Source organism: Mesoplodon bidens (assembly GCF_964165515.1).
Source record: "Mesoplodon bidens genome assembly, chromosome: 16".
NCBI classification, from domain to species: Eukaryota; Metazoa; Chordata; class Mammalia; order Artiodactyla; family Ziphiidae; genus Mesoplodon; species Mesoplodon bidens.
Genome location: NC_138173.1, coordinates 5404243 through 5423669, shown reverse-complemented (window position 1 = coordinate 5423669; position 19427 = coordinate 5404243). Strand labels below are relative to the sequence as shown.

General features: G+C 49.1%; 1 protein-coding gene across 2 annotated transcripts in view; it reads right to left on the bottom strand.

The window, feature by feature from the left end:
• LYN (LYN proto-oncogene, Src family tyrosine kinase) overlaps nucleotides 1-11486 on the bottom strand; it is a 107318-nt gene extending 95832 nt beyond the window's left edge. The window contains exon 1 of one of the 2 annotated variants that reach the window (XM_081214288.1): nucleotides 11265-11486. The gene's annotated coding sequence lies outside the window, so the exon portion shown is untranslated. The remainder of the gene's footprint in view (nucleotides 1-11264) is intronic. The other variant, XM_081214289.1, reaches the window with a different exon arrangement.
• Nucleotides 11487-19427: the final 7941 nt, after the last annotated feature.

Genomic DNA, 19427 nt, shown 5'->3' with positions numbered 1-19427 from the left:
GGGACATTACATGAGGGTTTGCTTGGAGCTAGGCTTACCTCTGTGTTTGTATTTTGCTACATGTACATTACACTTAAATTAAAAGAAAAAAACCACCTCTACATTGGGAAAGCGTAAAAAAAAATCCTCCTCTTCACACCTATGAAGAAGAACTCCATTAGAAATATTCTTTCCTATTATGTGATTTAGAATTGGGGGTCCGTGGCTAGAAATAATGGAATTAGAGAATCAGAAAGCACCTTTCAGAGCCATCTAGTTCACCTTTTCTGAAAGGTCCTGCAAGAGAGTCGCTTAGCCTGTGCTTACAAACGTCTGACTTGTATCGGAGAAGGACCACTTCACACCCCAGCTGGGTCCCCTGCAGGCAGCTCTGATTGTTAGAAAGCTCCTCCTTACTCTCCAATCCCGATCCCTGCCTTGGTAAAATTCTCCATTATAAACGCACACCGCAGCCATTACAAAATCTTGTCAGCCATCAGTCCACATGGCCCTGGATTAATGCAGAGTTAAGAGACCCTGTCCCCTTCCCCGCGAACAACTGAGCACCAGTCAGCTAGCTAGGTGCCCCAGTCAGAATAAGGGCAACTCAGCAAACTCAATGAAATGTCCTCCAGACCACCCTCATCTACTTGTACGCATTTCTGCTTATCGAGCAACTTCTTAAAACTCATTTTTTAAATTGCGATAAAATACACATATCAAAATTTATATCTTAACCATCTTTAAGTGTACAATTAAGTACATTCATAACCTCATGCAACCATCACCATCCATCTCCAGAACTCTTTTCATCTTGCAGCACTGAAATTCCAGACCCATCGAACAACAACTACCATTCCCCTTCCCCCAGCCCCTGGCAACCACCATTCTACTTCCTGTCTCTATGAATTTGATTTCTCTAAGTACCTCATATGGATGGAATCATACAATATTTAGCCTTTTATTTCTCTTAACATACTGTTCTCAAGGTTCATCCGTACTGTAGCTTGTGTCAGAATCTCCTTCCTTTTCAAGGCTGAATGATATTCTCTTACATGTATAGACCACATTTTGTTTATCCGTTCATCTGTTGATGGATACTTGAGTTAGCTATTGTGAATAATGCTGCTATGAACATGGGTGTACAAATATCTCTTCAGGACCCCACTTTCAATTTTGGGGGGTCTATACGCAGAAGTGGAATTGCTGAATCAAAAGGAAATTCTGTGTTTCATTTTGGGAGGAACTGCCAGACTGTTTTCCACAGCCTCTGCACCATTTTATTAACCCCACCAGCACTGCAGAAGGGCTCCAATCTCTCCGCAGCTTCACCAACATTTGTTATTTTCTGGGTTTTGTTTCTGTGTTTGGTTTTCTGGTTAATTCCATATTCTCCCTATCCTGTGCTCTAACCACTTACACACTGCCTTCCTTCTTACCAGAACTACTTGTTTCTGTGCACTGATTCAGATGCCCAGGGATTTCCCGAGCGAGGTGATGGTTACACCCATGACCACAGCAAGTTAGTTTGTCAGCCTCTGGTGTGTGAACAGCCCAGAGAGAATAGAGCACGATCAACTCTTTAGGACAGGAAGTTCACACTTCTTAAGGTTTATACCCACCACAATGACTAACACACAGTACTCAATAAATATACATTTCAAAAATCCATTGCGATGACAGAAGCCCAGTTATCAGCATTAATGCCACACGGGTCTGTGTGACTAGGAGAAACAAAGGGCAGACAACCACCTACTGTGTGCATCACAAATTAGGAATCAGGATAACCTATACTATCTTCCTTCCAATTTCCTGACTTTCACATAAGGCTTTTTCTTTCTTTATCCTTTATCCACGTCTCACTTCCCTTCTCTCCTCCCTCCCCCACTCCTTTTCTGTTTGTATCTTAGGACCATCTATGGAGCATTATTTTTTTTTTACTGATTACCGTCCAACCCAAAGTACACCATTCATGAACCAATCACTTGCAGGAATAAGAGGCTTTGACCAATCAGGGCCACCCTGTAGATGGGGATGCAGAAAACGTCTGCAGAAATTTCAGTGGCGAAGATGGATCCTGATGTGATCTGGGTTCTGTTGGGAAGACAGGCAGAGTAATAGTGCTGGGTGGACAGGCCAACAGTCGTGGCCCTACATATCCTGTACTTACAGCCACAGTGGATGGATATTCAGTCAATCTGACAGTGGCTGGCTTCAACTGTGCAAAAACAGTGCAGAACTAGAACTGACAAGCAGAAACTATGGAAATAAAACATTGTAGCACGAGAGAAAAGCTTTCTAATATCCACAGCTGGACAAAAATGAAACGGGCTGCTTTGGGCAACAGGAATATCCCTGTCACGGTGCGTTTCACAATGTGACCTCCTTACCTGCGTTAGAATCACCTGGGACAGACCCTAACTTTTTTTTTTTTTTTTTTTTGCGGTACGCGGGCCTCTCACTGTTGCGGCCTCTCCCGTTGCGGAGCACAGGATCCGGACGCACAGGCTCAGCAGCCATGGCTCATGGGCCCAGCCGCTCTGTGGCATGAGGGATCTTCCTGGACCGGGGCACGAACCCGCGTCCCCTGCATCGGCAGGCGGACTCTCAACCACTGCGCCACCAGGGAAGCCCAGACCCTAACTTTTGAGACCCAGTGTTCAAGGGAAAGTGACTATGTATGAGACACACTGACAAAATCTCTTCCTTCTCTCAGAGTCTGTGCTTCTCATGCTTGATACTAAGGTAGATGGGTGATGTCAAGAGCCCGGGGGTTGACACTTGACGCCAGGGGTAACACGTCATTTGTTAAATTGGGCTGTACTGGGCCGCCTTAGTTGAAGACATCAACTACAGCAATAAGGTAACATTTCAGTCATTTATTTACCAAAACGTCCAGAAATTTTTTTTCTACTAGACTCTTGAAAGGTTATCCACTGGTAAAGGAATTTATGGCAAATGACAATTAAATCCTCATTTAGTGGTTATCTTCATTTATTTAAAGCTTTTAAAATAACTGAAAACCATAAAGTAAAATATACGCAGGCAGTTATGAAATTCAACTTGTTAAATTTTCTTTTTTAAATAGATTTGGCATCGTTAAATTTGAAACAACTGGAAAAGTCAATGTGGTCCAGTGAGACAAAAACTAACTCTTTCGGTGCATGTTTGATTATCCTGATGACCATAAACTGTATATCAGAAATTTCTCTGAAGCTGGGGCTGCATCCACTACCCTCATGTCACTCCTCAGATTATGAAGTCTCTTGTTCTTTCAGGATGCCTCCCTTTAAAGCCTCCGACTGGTGAATTCCTTCTCCCCCTATCCTACACAGCTCAAGCGTCGTCCCCTCACTGTCACCAAGAGCCCTGTCCTTCTGTTTGCAGCGCACTCTGTACATACACGTCTAGGGCAGCACTGAGCAGACTCTGAAAACCACATTTATGCCCCCATGTCCCACTTCTGAGGGCATCTTTTTTTTTTTTTTTTTTTTTTGCGGTACGCGGGCTTCTCACTGTTGTGGCCTCTCCCGTTGTGGAGCACAGGCTCCGGACGCGCAGGCTCAGCGGCCACGGCTCACGGGCCCAGCCGCTCCGCGGCATGTGGGATCTTCCCGGACCGGGGCATGAACCCGCGTCCCCTGCATCGGCAGGCGGACTCTCAACCACTGTGCCACCAGAGAAGCCCCTGAGGGCATCTTTGAATGCAGAGGCTTTCCTGCTCACCCCTGTAGCCTCACGGCAATTCCTGGTACCTCAGGCAGATCAGAAGTTCAGCTGACCCATGACAGCAGAGTCTCCAGCCCAGGGCAAACACCATGCTGGGAAGGATGGCCTATGACAGACTCCCCCGCTAGACTCTGAACTTTACAGACGCTGAGACAGCGTCTAAGCCTTGTACTATTATGTGCCGGCTGTGTACCAGAAACAGAGTCAGAGAGTACGGATTCACTCCGCTAATCCCTACCACACACCTGAGAAGCAGGTGTGGTACTGTTATCATCATTTTATAAATGAAGAAATGGTGAGAATAAGTCACAAGTGCTGGAGCGCAGACTGGGCTCAGGTTTGTCTAACTTGGAAGTCCGTCTTCTTTCCACCATATGATACACCATCTTTTCTCAAGGTTAACATGAATAATCCCTCGTAGGCACTGAATACATCAGCTATTCAACATGCCACGTCTAATTATGCAAGGGCGTTCTTCGCATAATTGCCAAGTTATGCCATTTTGTCCAACCGTCGCCATTCCTAACTATGGTGATGCTTTTAATACACTAATTTGTACGTGGGAAGAACAATGCTACAACCGAGCTGCCGCCGTACAATAAATAGTCTCCATTTAAACCAGATGGAAAATACCGATAACCCCACAGAAACTTAGACCTCAACTCCAAACTTCTTTCTTCAGCAGTGGTGCCTCATCAGGAAGATTCAGATAAATGTCCGGGCAAGCTCACCACCATCCGGGACAGTCATCAAGTTCCTACTCGCTACTGACTACAAATGATGTAGTCTGATGTCACGTAACGTAGCAATAAATGTTACTTTCTGGCCCCAGATTAACCTCTGTGGAAGTCCCCGTTCCTCTCCCGGGTTAATCATCCTCCTATTCAGAGCACACAATGAGTGTCTCTGTGTCTCTTCATTGTTTGGCGACATCACCAATACTTTATTATGGAAGAATCTAGGCAAGTTGATTGTGATGGGAAAAAAATTGGCTGCCCCCCAAAAGGCTCCGCCATTCACCTCCGTCTACACAGTGCAATCCAACACTGAGTCCTGGGGACAAGGGTCCTCGGCGCCTGCGCGAACAGCCCCACCCCTGCCTGGCCGCCCAGTGATGCTGCACGAACCAGTCTCTTCTCCCCCGGACCCCCACGGCTCCTTCTCCCCCGCGGGGTTTCCTCCTGATGCTGGGCCTGACTCATGGTAGGTTCTCAAGAAACTCAGCCCTAAATGTAAGTAAATATAAGTGGACGCTTCTTTAGGAAAATATCCTGTCTGCTTACAACGTTTGCAACGCATGAGCTCCCCCAGGGTCGGGTCCGCCTGCAATGATATCCACACAGCCATCATAAGGGCTACTTTTGCCCTAAAGTTTCCTGGTCGCTCCAACTTCCCTCTGCCGCCACGCTGGCTTATTACACGTCATCGCCCATTACACCGCTGTCCTAAAACCATATAAGTCATGCTCTTTGTAACAAAATAGAGATCTACAAAAAAGAAAAATCAGCGTTTGCCCATCACCCAGAAATAATCAGTACTGAAAACTTTAGTATAAAACAATTACTGACGTGCATAGCTTATAATTATGCATCACACAGAAATATTTTAGTTCAGAAATGGTCATATACATTACGTCTCAGCTTGTGTTCAGCTTTTTAAAAGCATCTTTCATATCGGTAAGTATAATTTAATTCTATTTTTAAAGACATTTGCAAGGTATACCATTCCTTGTATGGATGTATCTTAATTTATGTTTGTGTAATAAACTCCCTTACAGGACTGGAGCTTGTGGAATTGCTGGGACCACCTCTGTGCATTTTATTTTACTTATTTATTTATTTTTGGCCACCCCACTTGCGGGATCCTAGCTCCCCAACCAGGGATTGAACCCGGGCCCCAGCAGTGAAAGCCGAGCCCTAACCACTGGACCGCCAGGGAAGTCCCATCTCTGTACATTTTAAACCCTGCCCCATCTCACCAAGCTGGCCTCAGAGGGCTGCCTGGGGTCAGACTCCCCCAACAAGCTGGGACGAGGGGCTTTTCACCAAATGTTCTTTCTTTTGTTTTTCTTTTTTTTGGCATACAGATGGATGCGCATTGGGGCCCAAGGTAAAGTAAGATGTTTCTTGCTACGCATCAAGGTTAAGAAGTCTGAAAGTCACTGATCTATCCCACATGTTTAACAAGAGACTATAGCTTGAGTAATTTAAAAAATAGCACCGAACACTGTAGTTAGGATTAAGAAATTATTATAATGCCTGAACATTAAAAGATTTCAAAACGTCCACTCAGAGTTCTGTAACAGTTTCCATGATGCAGAGTTTCAAAACGTCCATCTTTCTGTGGCTGAAAACTCCAGCATGGCCGCCGCGGGCTCTGCCCGAAGGGGCTCCACCCTGAGGGCCAGGCTCATTCTTTTCCTCCCTCCCCTCCCCTCCCCTCCCCACCCCAAGGACAAACTGAACAGGGACAGAGCAGAAGGTGGTAGGAAGAGCCCGAACCCGCAAGCAAAAGCAGCGCGGGGTGGTGCCGAAGGCCAGGGCACCGCTTCCGGCCGGCCTCCGCCTCCCGCGGCACTTCTGCTCTCCGCGCCGCAGCTTCCCCGTGGAAAGCAGAAGTGGGCCTCCCTCTCCAGACGGCCTCTCTGGACCAGCTTCCCCACCGCCCCCGCGCCTTCCCGCCCCCGGGGGTTAACATCCATCGGGCGACCGGAGCCACCCCGAAGGCTCGAATCTAGGGGAGGTGGGGGGCGCCCCTGACCCGGTTGGAGGCGGAACGCGTCCACACCCATCTCGCCCGCCTCACCGTGGACGCTCACCAGCGCCGAAGAGTCACTACGGCTCCGGGCCCGTGCACGACACGGCGGAGACATGCTGGGCCCACAGAGAGACGGAGGGGAACCGGCGAGAGGGGGCGAAGGGCTTCCAACCAGCAAGGCTCGGGGTCAGTAAAGAGAGTGCCCTTAGGCGCTCACAGAAACGGGGGCGTGTGCGCAGGCCCAGCAGTACCTGACTTTGTCTCGAGTGTGAACTGTGAAACGGAAATGAGATACCCTTAAAGACCCCCTGGGCCTCATGATGAAGACTTCTTCCCTGTGTCCTACAACTAACTCACCAAGAGCAGACAGAGCTCCCAGCCTTGAGAAACGCCCACTCCGATGGACTCTCTTAATGTATCCCGGTTCGTAGTCATTGTATGGAACATCACTTATACATCTCAGCGTGATGAAGAATGAACACAGTTACACCGAGATCAACCAATAACGGTCACCTCCTATCAACTCATGACTTGAAGGCTCTGTAGAATAGTGGGGAAAGAGTTGAAGAGGGGAGTTAAGAGAGACTGGAAATACACTGAGGTTAATAAAATGCAAATAAAGCACAGTGAAATAACCAAGACTTTGGAGGAGTTCTTTACAAATGGAAACGATATCTTGATTATAAATACAACTTTCACGAAATAGCTTGGCAGCAAATAAGAAAGGTTGATGCTTCGTCAGTACTAAGGGAAAGTAAAGTTCAGGACAAGATTGAAGAGGAAGCCCAAGAATTAAGAACCAAGGCTGTTAACAGGCCCCTGCAACCTGTTAGCATGGATGAGCCTTTTAAACACGTCGTCCCCAGTAATTCCTGAAACTTGCTGTTCTAAATTACAAGGGAACCCTTCCAGCTAACGGAAGCCAAGGATGTCTAAAATAAGGTTCAAGTCTTTAAACTGGCCTGTTCCAAAAATTCGAATCCCTCAATGGGCAGATTTCCCTACTATTTTCTGCACTTGGGCTTCTCCCCCAAATGGGAACTTACTCAAAATAAATGTCAGAAATGATGAGAGAGTGAACTCAAAGTTTCACAACTTAAGTATCAGGAAAGCAGACAGCTGTAAGAAACCTTTCAGTACTTCTGACCAACTTCCTCTTCCCTGTCCGGCTCTTCATCAATCTTAAAAGACGGGAGGGGATGTCTATCTAGTGTAGCAGCATGGGCGCAGGACGAGCCTTGTTTGTAGCAGGTAGCCCAGAAACGGGCAGCGTGTCTCCATGCGCCTCCCGCGGGCCCTCTCTCCTTACTTTATGCTTTGCCCTCGAGTTACAACTCTCCCTATTATAACAACCACACAAGGCGGCTCGTAGGGTTTATAAAGAGGCTGAAGGGAATCCCTTTACAAAGTATTACTTGGGTACTTCTATAGTGACCAGTAAGCACTGGAAAGCCCCCCAGGCAGTCACTAGAGCTGCTCTAACAGCAGCCAGGATAGGTGTCACCTAGGCAGCGATCAGAGCTCCCCCAGCCCCAAGCAGGAAGCCGAGCTGAAAGGCACAGGAACTCAGCTCCCCAGTAGAGCCTAAGTACCCTGCGTGCCGGTACACCTGCTCATCTGCTCGGACAGCCCCCTAGTTCAGACAGTTTCCGAGTGATAGAAGAAAAGTACCTTGTGATTCTGTCTTCAACATGTTTATTAAATGATAAGTTAATTTCTTTACTTCTAAGTAGTTGAGTACCTACTACAGGTCCAAAGGCAGAAAAGGGGGAAAACTCTAGAGTTGGAGCCAGAAAACATACCTACTATGCCCAGCGATGCCACTTAACCAGGCTTGTGACCTTGGATATGCCTAAACTCTTTTTTTTTTTGGGGGGGTATCTGTCCCGGCCTACCCTCGGGGGTCATGAGAGGTTCAAATGAAATCACAGTTCAGAAGGCTTCAGAGCCCTGGATAAGCAAAAGGTATCAGCACCATCATTGCCAGAAAGAGCCCAGGAAAGGTCCGAGGCTGTCTCTGCCATCAGTGTGTCATTGATCAATGCTCCAACTAATGACTGATGACCTTTCAATGTCAACACTGTCCATGCCTGAGGACACAGAGGTCACTGAGATCAGCAGTGTGAGTGGGCTGTAACAGTGTTCCATGATGGGGACATATATTCCTATTTATACAGATTTTAAATTAATATGGGTTTGTTCATGGATAATATGGTCCCACATTTTTGTGTTTTTTTAAATAAATTTATTTATTTTTATTTTTGGCTGTGTTGGGTCTTCGTTGCTGCGCGTGGGCTTTCTCTGGTTGCTGTGAGCGGGGTCTACTCTTTGTTGCGGTGCACGGGCTTCTCATTGCAGTGGCTTCTCTTGTTGCGGAGCACGGGCTCTAGGCGCGTGGGCTTCAGTAGTTGTGGCTCACGGGCTCTAGAGTGCAGGCTCAGTAGTGGCGCACGGGCTTAGTTGCTCCGCGGCATGTGGGATCTTCCCGGGCCAGGGTTCGAACCCGTGTCCCTTGCATTGGCAGGCGGATTCTTAACCACTGCACCACCAGGAAAGCGCGATAACATGGTTTAATGTTGTAAGTTACAAGTCCATATATTCATTTGAACCAGCTAGCATCTCAAATGTTTCAGTGGTTTATTTTTGAATACAAATATAATGGAACTAAAAGGCTTTGGAAGTCATTGAATTACAACCCCACTGGATCACTTTTCTGCTAAGAGAATGCCATGGGTGGGGATGGGAATCACAAGTTCTCTACAAAAGTGTCCAATACCGATGATTGTAAGATAAAGTGCATCTTTTGGGGCAACATCTTACCCAGATGTAGTCTTTCCAGGCTATCTCTTACCACTCCAAATCAAGACTTCTCTCCCAGTGATACACCACAGAAACCAGTCCTGAGTGGAAATGCCCACTTAGAACACTAGCGCTGGGATAACTTGACAGTCAAAAAGTTCCTCAAATCCCCATTTTAGAATCCAGGACATAGAGGACCAGTGAGCTACAGATGCCTTAGGGGCCAGCCTGTTCTTCGGCCTTGCACAGGGCCAGGCTCGGAGCAGACTTTCCTTCCTTCTTCCAAGCAATCTCGACCACGTGACAGGCACCAGTGCTAGCATTTTGGACAAGACTGACAAAGCTTTTTTCACAGAGATTTCACTGTAGTGGTGAATGCAGACTACACACATATGGGCAAATCATAATATAACTCTAGTTACTGCTGTGAAGGAAATACTGGCGGAATAAGTGGCCCAAGTAATTGATCCCAAATCACAGCTGTGATAAATGGTGGAAGAGACCCAAACTCGGGTTTCCTGGCTTCTTTACGTCAGCTGCCCTCTGTTCTTCACTCAGGAAGAGGGTTTTCCCATTCTGCATCCAAAGAGGCCCAGCCGATATATGTATACATATAGCTGATTCACTTTGCTGTACAGCAGAAACTAACACACCATTGTAAAGCGATTATACTCCAATAAAGATGTAAAAAAACAAAACAAAAAACAAAGAGGCCCAGTCACCAAAAGCCCCTTGTGATCAAATTAAATTTCTTCAAGCCTCAAAACGGTTTGACTTCCTTACTTCCAAATGAGAACCAAGAGCTACCTGAATCCTATCCTTTTCCAGCAGAGCTTACCTTATCAGGACGTACTTATGAGTACTCAGTAAGCTCCCGTATTCTCTCAGCGCATATTCCCCTCCGCACAGCTTTAGATGGTGCTGGCCAGAGAGAACGCTCCTGCCCTCCTGAACCCTCCAGCCGGCTGCGGGGTAGCCAAGAAATCAAAAGCAAGTCAAACCTCCTCATTGGCTAGTTCTTAGGGTGAGTCAGGCTCTGGGGTGCTGCCTTGGGACAGCACGTCTCCGGTGTATTTATTCTGCCGATTTATTAGTAAGGTCAGGTGGCTAAATCTGACAAGCAGGTTTGGGTGTAAAAACCATCAGACTGCAAAGAACCAGGGAGCCTCGCTGTTATGGACAAAATTATTCGCAATAATAACAGCACCGTTTATGGAATGTCTAGTATGTGCTTTACGTGCAATACATAGTTCAGAAGGTAGGTATGTTCTCCTAAAGATGAGGAAACCCAAACCGAGAATTTCAATAACAGGCCCAAGTTCACACTCAGCCTGGGAACTGCGAAACCCGGGTTGAACTCGAGTTTCTGAGACGGCAAAGAAGTTGGGGTAATTCAGACACTCAAACACACACACACACACACACACACACACACACACGCCGAAGATAACGCAGGAAAGTGAGAACTGACGTTCACACCCTTCCCCCAAGGCGAAGGAAAGGCAACCCCTGAATTCTTAAAATAACTCTCGCTTCCTCTCGGCCGCCGGGGGCTCGGGACCGCCGGCCCGCAGGCCGGGAGGCGCCGGGCTCCGCGGGAGGGTGCGCACCGCCCCCGCTGCCGCGCCCAGACGTCACGCTCCCGCCGGGCCACCGGGGAGGGTGGCCGCCCGTCGGCCTCGGAGGGCGCCCGGGCCGGGCCGCATCGCTCACCTCGGGGACCCGGGGCCCGGAGGGGACGCCGGACCATGCCAGCGAGGAGTCCCCGCGGGACCTCCGCCGCGCGCGCGCGCGCGCGCCGCGTGGACAGGGGCTTCCCCGCCGCGCAGGGAGCGGCCCGCGCGGGGACAGCATCCGGCCCTCGGGGCGGCGCCTTAGAGACCCGCGGTGCGCCCGCCCCCGCCCGCAGCCCGCGCCCCGCCCCTGCGCGCCGGGCCGAGAGACACCTGCGGAGCCGCCCGCCCCTGCCCCCCGCCCCCCGGCTCCCGCCCGCGGCTCACCAGCTCCGGGTGCGAGTCGCGCGGCGGCGGCGGCGGCACTCCACGGTGGCCGGGGGTCCGAGCGGGGGCCGCGACGGGGCGGGGCGGGGGGCGCGCAGCTCGGGGTGCGGGCTCGGGCCCGGGGTGGCGCGGCCGCCCCGCCTGCCGCGGGCTGGAGGCTGCGGCGCGTCCGGCCCCGAGGCGCCACGGCCGGGAGCGAGCGGCGGCGGCCCGGAGCGGCGGCGGAGGAACTGGCCGTCGCCGAGCTCGGCCGGGAGGTCCCAGCTACTTCCTGGTGCTCGGATTTGCATACTGCGCCTGGAGGGCGGGGAAGTGACCGTTTGGCCCCTGCCCAAGGTTTGGGGCTTTGGCGTGGCCGTCGCGCCGAGCTTTGAAGGCAAAGAAACCTGCGTCCCAGCCCGCAGCTCCGGCCCCGGGCCCGACCTCCTCCGGCGGAGGCGGACAGAAGGATCTTCCAGGAGACCCTGGCACGTCCTGGCACAGCGACGGAACCCCTCGCGTCTCCTTTCCTTCCCTTCCAACCTACTCCCTAGAGTGTAAGGAAGCGGGGTGCCCCTGGCAGCCAACATTTGGAGTTCTCTACAGAGAGGATGCTCAGGGTCTCCTTGAGTTCTTAACCAGTAGAGTCGCTCCTTGAGGGTGTACACGGGGGTGTTCAGGGCGTTGATAGGGGTGGGGGTGGTCGTGGACTTAAATGGCCTGACGGTTCCTCAGTTCCTCAAAACTTCTATCTCCTCCCGGGAAAATGGAGACAGGGTACTGGGAGCACGTAAAGGGCTCGCCCTGTGCCTGGCACACCTTCATCCCCGCGTGTAGCACGGTGCTTAGCGCACAGCAGGTGCCTGACCGTTGTTTGTTGAAAGGATGACTGCATCTTCAAGCTCACGGTCCCAGTCAGTAAATGCCACGTACAGACCCAAGGTAGATGATCAGTCTTGTTTTAAGCAAGATTCCGCTCGCTGGGATCTCAGCATTGCACTGCAGTGTAGCATTTACGAGGAAATAAACAGCTCCCTGTAGGAGATTTGGACTTTGTGTTAATAATAGCAGACACCTACATAGGGCCGATTGGGTGCCAGACACGGCCCCAAGCTCGTGAGACCGATGACCTTTTATTAACAATGCTCTTGAGAGGCTGGCCCACCTGGGGCTACAGCCATAGTCCAGCGGTCCAGCCTGCCGTCTTACAACATGACCCAGGGAGCAGTCATTTATTACTGGTAACAGAGGAAACGGTCTGCAGACTACTGCCTTAACCAACAACAACAAAGTAGGATGGTTTCTACCTGTGATGATCACTGGTATGTAGTTGGTTAGTTTCCTGTTGAAGAGGAGGGATGGGGTTACCTGTTGGAAAGTGTTGATCATGTCATGGATCCTATGGAATAATTCAGTACCTGAGGGCCCGTTTCCTGGACTTTTCTTCAGAATGACCTCTTAAATATCTTGGCCTTAATCTAAAATATGTACTATTACCAATGAGTCCTTGAGGTCCTGGCTAAAGGCATCTGGCAAGTAAGAATGGGACACAGAACGTTTGGTGTTGGCTAATCCATCTGGAAGGTCCTGGCGGTGTTTATGGTGAAAGGGCTCTTGGAGCAATAAACAGAACAGCAGGCACAGCTGGGCTTGCATCAAGCTCCACCACTTCTTTTTTTGTGTAATAAAAGTAAGGATCTCCAAAAGAGATCCCCAGAAGTATTATTTATTTATGTATTTTAATTTAATTTTTTATTGATTGAAATTTCCTTTAAATTCTGCAGCGCTTTACAATTTTCAAAAGTTTCACACACATGATTTTTTCTAACTTCTTAATAATCCCTTTTGCTTTTTAAATCCCCTACCCCTAAAATACCCCTCCCAAGCTCCACCCCTTCTATTTATTTATTCATTCATTCATTTGGCTGCACCAGGTCTTAGTTGTGGCACGCGGATTCTTTTAGTTGCGGCATGCAGGATCTTAGTTGAGGCACTCGGGATCTAGTTCCCTGACCAGGAATTCAACCCGGGCCCCCTGCATTGGGAGCATGGAGTCTTAACCACTGGACCACCAGGGAAGTCCCAGCATTGCTTTTTGTATTTCTCTCTCTCCTCCTGTCCCTCTCAAAAGTTCAGTTAGGTGCTTTGAAATACATCGTTAGTACTACTGATCTGTTCATTGCTTGATGGGAAGAGTTGTCTCGACAGATTCTCTGTTGAGAGCTGATCACAGAATGGAATGATCAGAGGCAGCTGCAAATCAGCAAAGACCCCTTAACGGGCAAGTGGGCTTCTGAAGGAGATGAGGGCTGTGACTGGGGGGTGGCGGGGAGACACAGGAGAAGTAGTGGAAATGGCGTCAGCTAGGTATAGTCGATCCTCATTTTTTTCAGATCCCATGTTTGCAAACTCACCTACTCATTAACATTTACTTGTAACCCCAAAGTCAGTATACAGGCAGCGCTTTCACAGTCGTCGGTGGACGTGAGCACAGCGGTGAGCGTTTTGAGTCGCCTGACTCACCTATTCCCAGGTGAGGTCAGCAAGGTGTTTCTCTGCCCTCTGCTTTTAGCTCTTGTTATACAAACATGAGTCCTTATGTGATCTGCATAGTGCAACTTCTTTGCATTTTTGTGGCTTTTGTTGGTGAGTTCACTACTTAAAATAACCCTGAGCATAGTGCTAAAGTGCCGTCTGGTGACCAGAGCCCAAGAAGGCTGTAATGTGCTTTCATGGAGGAAACAAGGTAGCAGATGAGCTGCCTTCGGACGTGACTTGCGCTGTTGGCTGTGAGTTCAGTGTCACTGAGTCAACAATATATGTTACATAAGGTGTCTTTAGACAGAGACACATAAAACAAGGTTATCTATCAATCAACTGATGAAACTGTGGCAGCCAGAGGCTCCCAGCCACCTAACCCGGTATTCCTCCTAGGAACAGTGGCTCAGTATTCGCTAACTCATTGTTCATGGCGACTGTCTAGACCAAGACCCCCGCGAATAATGAGAACTTACTGTGTGTAGGAACAGCCCATTGTTCAGTGGGAGGAAAAAGAAAGGCCTGACCTCAAGGAGATTCTCCTGCATCACGACCTTCAACTTCCCACTCCCGATCACGGCACTTACAGCTGAGACTGGCCATCTCGGCACACACTTTCATGTCAGCCCACCTACCTCGCCATCTGACCTGCAGCCCACACGCTGCCATGTTGTGGACTGTCCCCAGTGCCCGTCTGGAGCTTCCCTCCAGGGGTTCAGGCTCCTCAGTGCAACTCAGGGACTCTTACGGCTCGTCTGCGGAAGCCCCCAGGTTGGTTTTGCGGGGAGGGGCAGAGTGGAGGCTAAGACTCTCCATCCGACCCTTGCAAACGTGGCCACAGACCTGAACGTATGATGCAGAACAGTGGTGCTCAAGCGGCGGCACCTGAGAATCACCAGCCCAGGCCCTTCCCAGGTCTTTATTTATTTTTAAACATTTATTTATTTATTTATTTTTGGCTGTCGTACCCGGCATGTGGGATCTTAGTTCCCTAACCAGGGATCGAACCTGTGCCCCCTGCAGCGGAAGCTTGGAGCCCTAACCACTGGGCTGCCAGGGAGTTCCCTTCCCAGGTCTTTAAAGTCTTGGGGGTGGGATTCGGGGTCCCAATCATCAGAGATTTTCAGAGACTTCAAATCTCCCCAGATTGTACCAGTGAGCAGCCAAGATGGGGAGCCACTGGGAAAGACCCCCAGCCAGACATCCTGAGAGAATATGGGACAAATCTGCCAGACAGATGGATTTCTGCTTCTTACCAGTGTTCCTAGTAAAACACGCTGGAGAGCCTTTCATCTGACGCATTTGGCACTGATGAATCAAACAAGTTGTTTGAAGTGGGGACATCATAAAAATGATGTAAATGTACCTTAAACATTTTACTAGAACTTCAACCTAAAGTACATTCATTCAGGGAATTCCCTTGCGGTCCAGTGGTTAGGACTCCGCGCTTCCACTTCAGGGGGCATGGGTTTGATCCCTGGTTGGGGAACTAAGATCCTGCAAGTCATGTGGCCCAAAAATAATTAAATTAAATTAAATTAAATTAAATTAAGTACATCATTCACCCCCAATTTCTCATCTCACAGCAGGGCATTTCCAAATTCACCTTGCTGAGGTGGCGGGAGCTGGAATTGAACCCCATTCTGTCTGACTGACATCAAAGCCCAGCTCGGACCCTTAGATGCCAAGGCTGCCTACGAAGTTCAGGCTTCTCAGCCTGAAACACCCGAGACACAGCACAGTGCGCCCGGAAGCAAACGGAGAAATTGAGTCCAAGTCTTCTCCATTCCTTTACATTTATAAAGGAAGACCCAAGCTACCTGAACAAGAAATTATTAAAACTGAGACAAACAGTGAAGGTAGTATCACCAATAACTTAACTGGGATCGGAATCTTATGAAATTCACAACAAAGTTAATTTGTTACTCAGTGATACACAAGATTGGTCTACATGGTAATGAGACCAAAATAGTCAGCTATGCATAAGAAATCCTCTCCTTGGAATACTACTCGGCCATAAGGAAGAATGAAATACTGCCATTTGCAGCAACATGGATGGACCTAGAGATGACCATACTAAGTGAATTAAGTCAGACAGAGAAAGACAAATATCATATGATATCATTTATATGTGGAATCTAAAATATGACACAAATGAACTTATCTACAAAACAGAAACAGCCTCACAGACACAGAGAACAGACTTGTGGTTGCCAAGGGGAGGGGGGAGGGATGGATTGGGAGTTTAGGATTGGCAGATGCAAACTAGTATATGTATGTACAACTGCATCCCTTTGCTGTACACCAGAAACTAACACAACATTGTAAATCAACCATGCTTCAATAAAATACATTTTTTTTAAAAAGAAATTGTCTCCTATAGTCAGATCGGGGGTTCCTAGGGTCTAGCAGGGAACACCCAAAAGGCAAGAGGGAGAATTGCTTCTGACTTCATTTGTTTTCTCTCTGAGGAGGAATCCCCAGGGCCACCTCCCACTGCTTCCTACCTTCTGATCCTCAGTGAGGATGCCCAGCCCCTGCAATCGAGCCGGTGGCAGGACCCGAGGGTCTGCCCTGTCCCCTGGTCTCATGTCTAGAGGTGCCAAACCTGTTTTCTGGGTGCCCCTCTGGTTTCTAGGGACTCATGTAGTTAGCTTTTCATAATTTCAGACTTAGAGAAAAATTCCAAACATAACACAAAGAATCACCAGATATCCTTCAGCCAGATTCTCTGACTGTCCATGTTGAACCATATTTGTGCTCTGTGTCTACTGTAAGGTTCCTAGTCTTCATCAGACTTTTCCCCATTAAGCATCCATTGGCAATTCTTGCCTGAGTCTACGGTCACTGTGATGGTTGCTAAATGCTGTATCCTATGACTTTTGAACAAAATGAACTTTCTGGAACTGGATGTGTCAGTCAAAGGAGGTAGGAAGAATTTGGAAAAACAGGTGGCAAGGATCAAACAGAATGGCATAAAACCACTTGATTCTCAGAGCAGCTTCATGATGTAGTCTAATCAGCGACCTTTCTTAAGTTCGATCGGCATTAAGACCCTGGCTGTTTGGATGGAGATGAAGGGGCGAGGGGTCACGTGGTGCCCAGGACATCATGAAAGAAGTTGGGCTTCGGGGGAAGTAAGCCAGTGCAGTCTGGGAAGCAAGGCTGGGGCCTGAAGCAGGTGCTGGGTGGGAAAGGGCCGCAGAAAGACACCTGCCCTGCTCCGGGAGTCCAGGGGTGCATCGTGCAGACTTTGATCTTGAGAGGTGCCTGCACAGCTTAACTCCTTCTGGAAGATGCAGCCCCAGTGATCACCTGTAATGGTCACAGCAACAAACAATTGCTGCGATTAACAGAGGGAGGCATGGATGGGGTGCCCATCTCCAAGGGTGAGCAGAGGCCATCAACTCCACTGTCAGAACTGAGCAGAAGTCCTGCTGCAGCTGGCTGGGCTGGGCCGAGGCCCAGGTGTGGACCAGCCAGAGCTCAGCTGCAGTGCTGCTAGGCTCTCCTGTTACATGTTCTACTCCACCTTCTTCTTTTTTTGTTTTTTTTTTTTGCGGTACGCGGGCCTCTCACTGTTGTGGCCTCTCCCGCTGCGGAGCACAGGCTCCGGACGTGCAGCCTCAGCGGCCATGGCTCACGGGCCCAGCCGCTCCGCGGCATGTGGGATCCTCCCGGACCGGGGCATGAACCCGCGTCCCCCGCATCGGCAGGCGGACTCTCAACCACTGCGCCACCAGGGAAGCCCCTCCACCTTCTTTTAAGCTCTCCCATAAGTAGCTCTTTCGTGGGGAAATATTTCTTGTTATGTTGATTTGGGGACCTTGAGTTGTACCCAGTCTCAGAGGCTCCACGTGGGAGCTCCAGGCAGGGGCTCCAGTGTGTGTCCCACCTCGGGGACCCAGGTAGTAAGTGCGTGGAGAGATGCTCCTGTCGGCGGAGACCCTCCCCGCTGCTCAGAGCTGGCAGGGGTCACGTCTGAGGTCTTGCGATGGGGCTGCCGCCCTGGCCTCTGTCATAGGCGTGACCACAAAGTAGTTAAACTTGTGAGCGTGAAAGGGCTGCCCGTGGGTGTCTGCGCTGCTTTCCCAGGATGAAACAAACCCGGCCTCCTCCCCAGAGCTTTACGTCACTCTGTGCTGACAGAATTGTCCACGTGACTTTCATGATGAACTGTCAGGGGCCCTTCAGGGTCTGGCTCAGGCCATCACCCCTCGTTCACCCACCGACCCCTTCAGTCAGCCTGCACACCCTCCTGGGGACCAGAAGCAACATGGGACTCTGAACTTGATTCCAGAAACACAGCATCTGGTGAAGACACGCCAGATGAGGATGTTTGTGTAAAGTTAATGACTTTTATATTCTGATATTTTTTATCTGCATTGGCCAGTGTTGTATCATTTTTTTTCTTTTTTTAATGAATTTTTATTGGAGTATAGTTGTTTCTACAATGTTGTGTTAGTTTCTGCTGTACAGCAAAGTGAGTCAGTTATACATATATATACATCCACCCTTTTTAGATTCTATTCCCATATAGGTATTACAGAGTAATAGTTGAGTAGAGTTCCCTGTGCTATACAGTAGGTTCTTAGTGTTGTATCATTTTTACACACAGAGGTGTGTATTCAGTTTGGCGACAGTCTTGGATGTTGTTTCTGTCTGCGCTGCCTTTGAATGACCTCAGCCTCAAATGAATTCGGCTTCTGTTGTTTGCCCTGGTAGGAGGCATCAACTGAATCCCCCTGGTCTCTGCAGAGTCAGCCTGATAACACGGTTTGGTTATTACTGCTTCTTGTACACACATGGCCACCTTTGCTGTTAGGCGAGAAGTGTTTCATCGGACTTTCTGGATTCTAACTCTGTGTGAAGAGAGGTTGCTGTGTGTTAATATGAGCCCCACTGGCCCGGCTCCACGGAGCACGTCAGGCTGACAAGCCAGGGGCCTCCTGTACTCAGCTCAGGTGTTAGGGAAGAGCTCTGCGGCTCCATGGAAATCATCTTCCTTTCCTTAACCCCCCTTCCAGAAGAGTCCAGGAAATGCAGAGTATTCCTCCAGGTCTCTAGGTAAAATCTCAACCACCCTCTAAAGGGCGGGTTCATTCCAGGGTGGGTTTATGGGTGTGTCTTTTTGTCGATCTAAATAGTTTATGTGTGTCTGTTCCTTGGAAGTCCTGTTTACATTGATTAGTTATTGTTAAGCTCAGAGAACACTGCTATCCTAAACATACAACGGTCCCATGAGCTGTCTGGTTCTAACCCAGGCATTCTTCAGGTCTCATGGTCGGTAGGAGTCAAAGTTACAAAAGGAAAAATGTCGCATTAGGAAAGTTAGAATTTAAGATGATATTTACCTCACCACCCAGTGGGAGAGTTTTGATGGAATGAGTGTGATTTGGAACTTGAGTTGCTCATTTACATGACCCCAGGTTCTGAAGAGGTTCTTCTGTGATTACTGGGTAAACTGTACTTAATTTGACTCTTTGCTTGTCTTTAAAGCAAGTCGCATGTGCCTCACACAAGTACTGTGAAGGCAGAGAAGTGACCAGTTTTCCTAATCTCTGCGTAAAGTAGAGATGGCCTGGGGCACTGGGGGTGGGGGAGGGGAAGAAGTGGAAGGAGGAACAGAAACCCAACGAATGCTTT